Source organism: Nuphar pumila, chromosome 7 (genome assembly GCF_984573655.1).
Source record: "Nuphar pumila chromosome 7, dmNupPumi1.hap1.1, whole genome shotgun sequence".
NCBI lineage: Eukaryota > Viridiplantae > Streptophyta > Magnoliopsida > Nymphaeales > Nymphaeaceae > Nuphar > Nuphar pumila.
In genome coordinates, this window is record NC_143255.1 from 24,075,182 (window position 1) to 24,086,525 (window position 11,344).

General features: G+C 38.3%; 1 pseudogene across 1 annotated transcript; it reads left to right on the plus strand.

Moving 5' to 3' along the window:
- Window positions 1-1,242: 1,242 nt before the first annotated feature.
- LOC149831548 (cytochrome P450 94A2 pseudogene) lies at window positions 1,243-3,075 on the plus strand (annotated as a pseudogene). Its single transcript, XR_016433029.1, has one exon. The product of XR_016433029.1 is annotated as a cytochrome P450 94A2 pseudogene (transcript).
- Window positions 3,076-11,344: the final 8,269 nt, after the last annotated feature.

Consider the following 11,344-nt stretch of genomic DNA (forward strand, 5'->3'; position numbering starts at 1 on the left):
ATATATATAGTAATGCGCTGGTTCTGCCCACTTCCTTCTGCCCTATTCTGATCCGTCAAAATCACATTTTTTTAGTATTTTTTTTCCACATCTAACACCATAGATGTGATCTATATGTTTTGTTTAGTGAGAACCGGAAAGGGCTTTCCGATCACCAGAATCCGACCTTTATACAGGTTTTTCCAGTTATCCAAAATCAATGGCAATGAAGGTACCAATTTTTTTCAGCTCATAAAAACATGTTTTTCAATAAAAAAAACATGATCCAAGAGTCGATTCTCACTAAATTCAAAGATGGTGTTGCGTGTGCACCCCAAAACATGCATTGTAGCTAAAATGCGTGTTCCTTGAGCACCGCGTGGCGCTCAGTGGGGTGTATGGGAGAGCCGTACACTGCCACACATCAACCTGCAGGATGTACGACGGTGTACGGCTCCCCCGTACACCCCACTGAGTGCCACGTGGTGCTCAGTGGAGACCCAGAAACACACACTGTAGCTACAGTGCATGTTCTTGGGGAGAACATATAACCTGCCGGCCTAAATTCAGCATGTTAAACGCATCTGATATCTTCAGATCTGTCATAAAATACTTAAAAACTATGAGGCAGAACCAGAAATGAGGCCTAATATGTATATATATATATCATCTCTAAATGTCGAATAGATCTAATCAGGTTTGGTTAGAACTCTAATCTGAATCTGACACTTCATTTTAATTTGGACATGGATCATTGAAGCATGATCTAAAATTTTATTTGCATATTTGACTTGGATTGAAATCAGTATTTTATATTGAATCTATTTTCAGCTTATTTAATTCGACGCGTTTGCACATTTTACATTAAAAAACTTGGTTTGGGTCTTCTTTAATTAGATCCAGTATCTCATATATATGGATTCGTATTCAACCTTAGGTCACCTGATCTTCATTGCCCCTGTAGCGATCTTATCCATCGGATGCAGGGATTTTCTGTGTTTGTGTTTACACAGACAAAATATCTGCACGCGAAAGATATTTTCTGTGTTTTTTGTGGTTACCTAACCATGTCTCACAAAATTTAGATTCAGATAAGGGCAGGATCCAGGTCCTATCCAAGGGCAAAACGTGGCTCAAGCATAATCACAAAAAGCAAGCGGCCAATAAATAAGAATCCAAGATTGGATATGACGACAGGGATGGCATACGGGATGAGTTAACTTAGCTCATGCATAAGCACAAAAAGCAAGCAGCGACAGGGTTGACAAAGGCATGAGTTAATCCAAATTCCTCTCTCTCTCTCTCACAGGCGCGGGGACACACATGAAATCAACTATAAATGGTCACAGGAAATAAGATGCCAGTTTAGTTGAAGTCCAAGAACAATGGAAGGAGCACTCTTATTCTTCCTGCATGCTATAGTTGCCATTCTCTTACTCATTATTCTCATCAGGAAATTCATCACGGGCACACCACCATCCAAGCCTTCATCACCACACATACATGGACCTAAATCATACCCCATAATCGGTTCTTTCCTCTCCATTGCTGCTAACTCCCACCGTATCACCCAATACATGTCGGACCTCATCCTCTCTTCTCCTACCCACACTATCCTAATCCGCGTTCCATTTGGCTCTGATCACATTGTCACCGGCAACCCCTCCAATGTCGAGCACATCCTCAGGACCCGATTCCATGCCTACCCTAAAGGCCCCGTCTTCTACTCCACTCTCTACGACCTCCTTGGCAACGGCATCTTCAACACCGACGGAGAATCATGGAAGATCCAACGGAAGATGGCGAGCCACGAGTTCAACACACGGTCCCTCCGCAAATTCGTTGACACCGCAGTGAAGTCGGAGATATCTGGCCGCCTCCTCCCGCTCTTTGCTTCCGCAGCTGCCAGAAAAACCGTCATGGATCTGCAGGACGTGCTTCAGCGGTTCGCATTCGATAACATATGCAGGATCGCCTTCGGTTGGGACCCTGGCTGCCTCAACCCTGCCCTTCCGCAGTCCGACTTCGTTACTGCCTTCGATGATGCTGTCCGGCTGCTCAGTGAACGGTTTGTGACTGGCTCTCCGGTTGTATGGAAGCTAAAACGTGCACTCAGAATTGGGTCTGAGAAGCAACTCAGTGATGCTCTTCGAGTAATTGATGACTTCACCAGAAGTCTCATTCGTGAAAGAAAGCAACAACAACAACAACAAGATGTCTTGATAGAGAATTCTGATCTCCTTATGAGATTTATAGATGTCGCCGGAGCCGATGAGGGCTTCATAAGGGACATGGTGGTCAGCTTCATACTTGCAGGCAGAGACACGACTTCGGCTGCATTAACTTGGTTCTTCTGGCTAATTTCCTGCGACCAACGCGTGGAATGTGAGATCCTAAAGGAGATCTCCAGCTTTGGAGGAGAAGTGGTTGGTTTCGAGGAGGTGAAAGAGATGAACTATCTGCATGCAGCAATCTGCGAGAGCATGAGACTCTATCCGCCGGTACCGTCCGATACCAAGTACGGGACACAGGATGATATTTGGCCAGACGGGACTGTGGTGCCGAAAGGAACAACCGTTGGCTACCATCCCTACGCCATGGGAAGGATGGAATCCTTATGGGGAAACGATCCGGAGGACTTCCGGCCAGAGAGGTGGCTGCAGAAGGATGGTGCAGATGGGAGGTGGAGGTTTGTGGCAGAGGATCCGTATAAGTATCCAGTTTTCCAAGCGGGGCCGAGGGTGTGCTTGGGGAAGGAGATGGCATTTGTTCAGATGAAGAGCATTGCTGCTGGTGTGTTGCGACGGTTCAAGGTGGTACCGATGTCGGGCTTCGAACCAGTTTATGATGCGAACATTACATCGAAGATGATGGGTGGTTTCCCTGTGAGGCTCCAAGAGAGGAATGCATGACCAGATGAATTTCTATTGTTTGTAGCTACAAGGAAGGTGACCAAGTTCATGAAATGTGGTGGAAACATTAAAGTTCATGAAGTTGGTAATAATTTAGAAAATAGTATCTTGTGAAGTACAAGCAATAGAAATTCATGAGGTGAGTTGGAGTGCTAGAATACTCATTACATGGAGAATTAATGACAAGACTGTGTTATCGTATAAGGATATATCATAACTATCATACATTTTGAACCAGTTGAGAATCGTGTTCATAGGGTAAAGGGCAGAGAAATTCAACGAAAATTCTTATACCTGTAAAAACTGTGCATATTCTTAGCCTTATCACTGGGGCACGTTTTAAAATGCCCTGTCAAAATTTTAGTTTCTCCAGATCCGGAGAATGCGAATCACGATCACAACACTTTTTCAACTGTGAATGTTATTTCCCACTTGTGAATGCTGCTCCTTGGAATTTGAGAAGGTTCGGCCGTTCTGAAGCTATGGGGTCCCACCAGCAATTGTCGTGAAATGGGGAGCTCGGCAAGCTCAGACCTCGTAAAGATGAAGTTTCCATCCTCAAAGTAAGGAGAGGGTGGTGTATGTTCCCCCCCGATGATTCACTGAATCCCACGTCTGTGTTCGGGGCTTTGAATGAGCACCACATATACAAACACATGGGGCTCGTATTCCCGTGTATGTTGACATAACTTTGCATCGGACTCTGGTGTTGTTGCAAAGACTTAAGTACCCTTTCTTGCTATTCTTCTCATAAAGTGATGGTTTGAGAAAATGACAAAAATGTCTTTCATTCAAAAAAGAAAAAACAAACAGTTCAAAAAAAGGACAAACATGTCCTCCATCCAGAAAGTCGAGGATGATGTTGACTATTCAAAGTCTTTATCTTCTTCTTTATCCGTAAAACACTGTAAAACCCCCTCTCTCTCTAGAGAAGAAATCAAGGGAGGATTCTTGAAAAGACTTAAGTGCCCCAAAGATGATTATTTAAGACCCAGTCTTTGCACTGCAGGATTATCCGAGAAAGAAATCTCCCCTGGAGGAGGCCATGAACATCAACCCTCTCACTCTCTCTCTCCCTTCTCTTTCTGCTTCTGTGCACATCCAGCAGAAGATTCTACATTACTCCATCAAGCACCGACTGACCTGTACATGACTCTTGTAGAGCCTGATTCAGAGTTTTTACCCTTACAAGAGGAGGGTTTGGGGGCTCCTCCCAGCGTGGGTATCATCATTCAACTAAATGAGTTGTAGATCCTGATTCAGAGTTTTTACCCTTACAAGAGTTTTTGCCCTGCACACTAACTGTAGCATCGTTTAACTTGATGAGTTGTGAAGCCTGATTTAGAGTTTTTGCCTTATAGGAGGGGGGTTTGGGGGTTCCTCCCAGCATGAGTAGCATCATTCAACTTGAAGAGTTGTGGAGTCTGATTCAAAGTTTTTACCCATTCATATTTTAAGGCATTAGATCTCATTTTTGAACATCCACGCATGTGCAGTTTGCTTTCATCATGTTCAGTTGCTTTCTAGATTATACTTTGAATTATGGTGCATTTTAGATCTATCGATTTATATGTAATCAGAGCTCATTTTAATCTGAATTTTTTACTGCAACTTCATGCATATGTCTTCATGCTCTCCACCAAAAATCAGATCATTCTGAGTTTGTTTGATCTACTTTAAAAATCAAGATTCAAAACCTGTTATTTTGCACCATCAGGATTTTAGCATAATTAGGACCAACTTGCGGGAGTGATTTCTCCCTAACCAGAGATGATCTTTCCAATCCGTAAAAAGGGTTGTTTTTTAAATTGAATCTAGTTTGTTCATACCAAATTTCAGCAATTTTTATAGTGTTTTCATACCAGTTTCGGGTCAAAAACCATAACCCTATCACCCTGTGTCATTTTAACGACTCAGATTTTGATCCATTTTGTTTGAATTTTATTTTCCTAATGGGAGATTATTTTTCAATTTTGTAAAACAAGTTCTCTTCGTTTATGTGTCTAGTTCATCCCTGTAAATTTTCAGAATTTTTCATGGTCAATTATTATTTTATTTTGATTAAATACCAGAACCTTGTATCCAGATTTTATAAATGTTCTGATTTTGGCCCTCATATCATGACTGTTGTAGCACTTCTTCAACAAATCGTTATTTGATTGACAATATTCTTCAGCAAATTTTTGTTATAATTTTTTTGAGTTTCTAATGAGTCTCTACTATGATTTGTAGTATTTTTGGGTCTCCAACGAGCCTCACAATGATTTATAGTATTGTCCGGTCTTTTAACTATGATTTATATTGTTTTGGGGTCTCCAACGAGCCCCACAATGATTTGTAGTGTTTTTCGGTATTTTAACTATGATTTATAGTGTTTTTAGGTCTCTAACGAGACCCACAATGATTTATAGTGTTGCTAGACCTCGCTATAGCGATTTGTAGTGTTTCTCGCTAAACACTACAGCGATTTGTGATACAAATCGCTATCCGAATCAGGACCAACTTGTCAGGGTCATATCTCTCTAACCAGAGATCGGATTTCAAATCCGTAAAAAGTGGTGTCTTTGTTATGAAGTCTAGTTTATTCCTGTAAATTTTCAGCGATTTCTATGGTCATTTGATACCCCATTTGGATCTAAAACCAGACCCCTATCAGTCTGCCTTATTTGAGTGACAGGTTTTTATTTCATTTTGTAAGAGTCATATCTCCCCAACGAAAGATCATTTTCCAAATCCGTAAAAAGGGTTTTCTTTCTCTATGTGTCTAGTTTATATATAGAAAGCTTTATAACTTTTTATGCTCATTTGATATTTCAAACCTGTTAAAAACCGAGACACATAGAGGAAGTTTCAAACTTTTTAAGTTTTATAATGTTTTATAACAATGTCTCGGTTTTTAACAGATTTGAAATATCAAATGAGCATAAAAAGTTATAAAACTTTCCAGATATAACCTAGACACATAAGGGAAGAAAACTTTTTTTACGGATTTGAAAAATGATCTTCCGTTGGGGAGATATGACTCTTACAAAATGAAATAAAAACCTATGTCACTCAAATAAGGTAGAGTGATAGGGGTCTGGTTTTAGATCCAAATGGGGTATTAAATGACCATAGAAATCGCTGAAAATTTATAGTAATAAACTAGACTTCATAACAAAGACACCATTTTTTACGGATTTGAAATCCGATCTCTGGTTAGGGAGATATAGCCCTCAAAAGTTGGTCCTGATTCAGATAGCGATTTGTATCACAAATCGCTGTAGTGTTTAGCGAGAAACACTACAAATCGCTATAGCGAGGTCCAGTAACACTATAAATCGCTGTGAGTCTCGTTAGAGATCCGAAAACACTATAAATTATAGTTAAAAGACTGAAAAATACTACAAATCGTTGTGGGGCTCGTTGGAGACCCCAAAGCACTATAAATCATAGTCAAAAGACCGGACAACACTATAAATCATTGTGAGGCTCGTTGGAGACCCAAAAATACTATAAATCATAGTAGGGACTCATTAGAGACTCAAAAAAATCATAACAACAATTTGCTGAAGAATATTGCCAATCAAATAACGATTTGTTGAAGAAGTGCTACAACAGTCATGATATGGGGGCCAAAATCAGAACATTTATAAAATCTGGATACAAGGTTCTGGTATTTAATCAAAATAAAATAGTAATTGACCATGAAATTTTTTGAAAATTTACAAGAATGAACTAGACACATAAAAGAAGAGAACCCGTTTTACAAAATTGAAAAATGATCTTCCATTAGGAAAATAAAATTCAAACAAAATGGATCAAAATCTGAGCCGTTAAAATGACACAGGGTGACAGGGTTATGGTTTTGGACCAAAAACAGGTATGAAAACACCATAGAAATCGCTGAAATTTGGTATGAACAAACTAGATTCAATTTAAAAAACAACCCTTTTTACGGATTGGAAAGATCATCTCTGGTTAGGGAGAAATCACTCCCGCAAGTTGGTCCTGATTCTGCTAAAATCCTGACGGTGCAAAATAATAGGTTTTGAATCTTGATTTTTAAAGTGGGTCAAACAAACTCAGAATGATCTGATTTTTAGTGAAGAGCATGAAGACATATGCATGAAGTTGTAGTAAAAAATTCAGATTAAAATGAGCTCTGGTTACATACAAATCGATAGATCTAAAATGCACCAGAATTCAAAGTATAATCTAGAAAGCAACTGAACATGATGAAAGCAAACTGCACATGCGTGGATGTTCAAACATGAGATCTATTGCCTTAAAATATGAATGGGTAAAAACTTTGAATCAGACTCCACAACTCATCAAGTTGAATGATGCTACCCACGCTGGGAGGAGCCCTCAGACCCCCCTTTTCTGTAAGGGTAAAAACTTTGAATCAGACTCCACAACTCTTCAAGTTGAATGATGCTACCCACGTTGGGAGGAGCCCCCAGACCCCTCTCCTATAAGGGTAAAAACTCTGAATCAGGATCTACAACTCATTTAGTTGAATGATGCTACCCACGCTGGGATGAACCCCCAAACCCTCCTCCTGTAAGGGTAAAAACTCTGAATCAGGCTCCACAACAGTCAATGTGCAGGTGAGTCGGTGCTTGATGGAGCAATGTAAGATCTTCTGTTGGATATGAATAGAAGCAGAAATAGAAGGGAGAGAGAGTGTGAGAGGGTTGATGTTCATGGCTTCTTCCAGGGGAGATTTCTTTCTCAGATAATCCTGCAGTGCAGAGACTGGGTCTTAAATAATCATCTTCGGGGCACTTAAGTCTTTACAACCACTCCTTTTCAAGAATCGTCATTTTTTTTGGCACCAATGGAGGAGAGGGTACTTAAGTCTTTGCAATTGCATCAAACTCCAATGCTAATTAATGCTGACAAACATGGGGATACGAGACACACATGCTTACATACGTGGTGCTCTTTGGGACCCCCGAGCATGAGATGTAGCTAACTGCCCTGTTCACGGGGGGGAACATATAACCTGCTTTGCAAAGTAAGGGAAGATGATTCACATGAGATTCAAAATTGAAATAAGGTGCAATGTGATGGCACACTCAACTGCTGCACCTTATTACCCCCCATCTGTTGTAGGTCCCACAGCTGACAGGGTGTATTTGGGAGATACAACGGGTGACCAGATGCTGGTGGTGCGACAGCGTTCTAAAAGCGTGCAATCACATTGCACTTGATCCTCCCTCCAATTATAAGAGGTCCAACTTAACCATCAAACCATGGCATTCAACAGAGACGATACCTTGCTGGGTATTCCACTAAATCACTAAATGCCACACATCCACTCCTTTGTGGGAAGGGGGAGTTACGCAGCATCCACTTGTTCGAGAGAGTACCTTAAATCTGTTCTCTATTCGACCTAAAAATAGGAGTCCTTTTTTATTAATAGGACTGTTTTTACTAAATAAAAATTCGAAAAATGACTGTATTATATGACAAAAATAATGCATTTTCTAAAATGCTCCACAATTTATCGAATTTGCCAAATGAACAATATCACAGATTCTCAATTTCTCTTTTCTTTTTTACCCCTCATAGGTGCAAATTTTTTATTTTTGCATGTCATGACCCTAAAATAATACACCTACAAAACTCGTCAACAAAATTACATATGAGGTTGCAAAATTCTAAAAATGAATGCAAAAATCCAAACAATCTGCTAAACTTGTCACGAGTTTCACGCAAAAACCTACAAGACACATAAAATTTGTGAAAAGTTCGATAATTGCAAAATTGTTGGCGAGTATCACATGAAGTATTATGAAATTCTAAAATATTTGTGAAAGTTAGATATTGTGAAATCTCTTATTTGAATCACACCTGAATTGTGAAATTACTTTTTATTGCGAAATTTTGTCACATATAAATGATGTTTGGTTTTACAACTCCTTTTTTTCATTTGAATGCCCTATTTTTGCAACACTTATCGTTCTTGTGATCCCCAACTGGTAGTCCCCAATCCTTTCGGCAATCTTTTGGTAACATTCTAATGACATTCAGTCAAATATTTCAGCGGACAACGACTTTGCAAAAATCCCTCATAAATTTTCCTGTTAGTTTCCTCAAGTTTTTTTGGGTTTTCATCCCATATAAATGCGCATATAGTTACTTATTTTTGTCTGTTGCTTGTCAATATGCGATGGTTTATCAATATTTATCTTTGTTTGATTGGGGCTAGGGTTGACTATGCACAAGCATTGAATATGAGTTGGTTGTGTGGGGGTATTGTGGTTTATTATGGGTTGTTGGTTTTTAGAATTGTTAATCGAATGATACATTGTGTGGTTGGTGTATGAAGTTATGATAACTGCTGAAATGATATTTATAAATTAGTGTAGCACTGAGCAACCCATTTGGAGATCTATAATGGTCTTTAAAAATAACAACTATAATGATTTTATAGAATTAATGTCTCATAAAAATGAATATATGAAAGAGTTAATGATCTTTCAATATAAGTGCACTCCAAAATTAGATAGTGAAGATATATGGATACATCTCCTAGATGATAATGATGTTCAATCAACGTTATATAGGGGCAATATTTACTTAATTGCTAGTAAAACTACATGAATTGACAATGTCTACGAAGTCAAACAAGTTGGAGGATGCATTGTTAAATATCAAGTGATGGTCGGAAGTCATGTACAAGAATGAAATGATGAAAATCTTGTGGATAATATGCATCTATCTCAGCCACCAGCTATTGAGTTCACTCATCTGACAAACAACCCACCATTCTCAATAGTTAATGATGAGAGGATCACTGTAAGCGATGTGAAACCATATGGACAAACTAGTGTCGACGATCTTCACTGTAGGACATTGTATGACACCCAACCTTTCAATGTAGATAACAAATCTAGGTAAAGGTTGAAACTCTTTCTAATTTATGCTTGAACTGGAGGTGTTATTTTTTTTTGTTATTCTTGAAAGTTGGGATTTCAGGAATGTTGCATTTTTTGAAGCAAAGAGGGCCATATATATGATGAATTTTGATTTACTTTGTGTAGATGATTAGTCATTTTGCACTAGCAACAATGATGGGCACAATGCAGAATCAAATGATAGCGATGATTCTGAGTATACCGTGTCGATTGAGTCAGACTAAAAAATGATAGGAGATGACCAAATTAGTGATGATTTAAAACAAGTACTGGTGGGTGGGAACGATGTGCTAATGATATTTGAGAAGTCAAACCCTTGGTTCTCAATAAACAAATTCTTATCTAGTAAAGAGAAATTGAAAATAATTGATGCAGAGGCTTCTTGTATGATAAGTTGTACAACAAAAATCTTAACCAATGCAAACAATTTCGGTACCTATCAATAGAGTCAAGCGATCAAGAAATTGCTTGCGGCAAAAGGTTTACTAATCTTGAGCAGTGTCACAAGTTTTTGAGAGATTATGTGGTTAGGAATAACCTTAAAACAAAATTTATAAAGAGCTATAATAACAAATTCACTATCATATATGCAAGAAATAACCCACACACTATGGTAGATTGCCCTTAAAAGATCCAATGCACAAATATGCACGGTCCAATATTCTTTAAAGTGAAGAGGTATTAAAGCAAACATATATATGGCAGATCAAACAAAATTTATTGCAGGAAAAGTGCATTCAAAGTGGATTTCATATGTTATTCACATATGCTTGCGAGCATGCCATCAAATGTATTTTGTATTAGGGCAATGTCCTAGATGATTACTATGACAAGTTCTATACAGTTGAATCATATCAAGCTATATATAGTATTTATCCATTTCATCCGATGGTCAATAATACATCACTCTTCTGACCCTTATTCTTGTCTTACCACCAGTGCCAATTAAGAAAGCAAGGTGACCTAATGTAAAAAGATGAAGAACAAAACATAAGGAGGTGGTGCCATACAAGTGCAATGTATGTCATGAGCTTAAACACAATGGGCAGAAACATGATTATGAAGTAATGCGTAAGTATTTGATTCATTTGCAAAGTAGTCTATGAGATGCTTCATTTTAGTTTACATAATATTTTTTTAATATTATACTTCTTTTGTTCAAGTATGCATTCAGTTTAATGTTAATTTCTAGGCTAGTTTGCGATAATGAAGAGTCCAAGCTAGAGGATGCACTTAAGCTTATGGATGAAAGCTGATAAAGACGACCATTGCACTTGCGACAATAAAAGTTAAAGTTCGACTTTTGTTTTTAGAGGAGAATGAATTGTGTGTGTGTGTGTGTATATATATATATATATATATATATATATATATATATATAACATGGAATGAAGTTGTTTGATTCTTTTTTTTTGAGTAGAATGAATTATTTATATGAAAGGAGAATAAATTATGTATGTAACAGAGAATGAAGCTGTTTGATCTTGTTTTTTATTTGATGTGTTGTCTATGTAACAGGTGATTGATTTGTTTATTAGAAAGAAA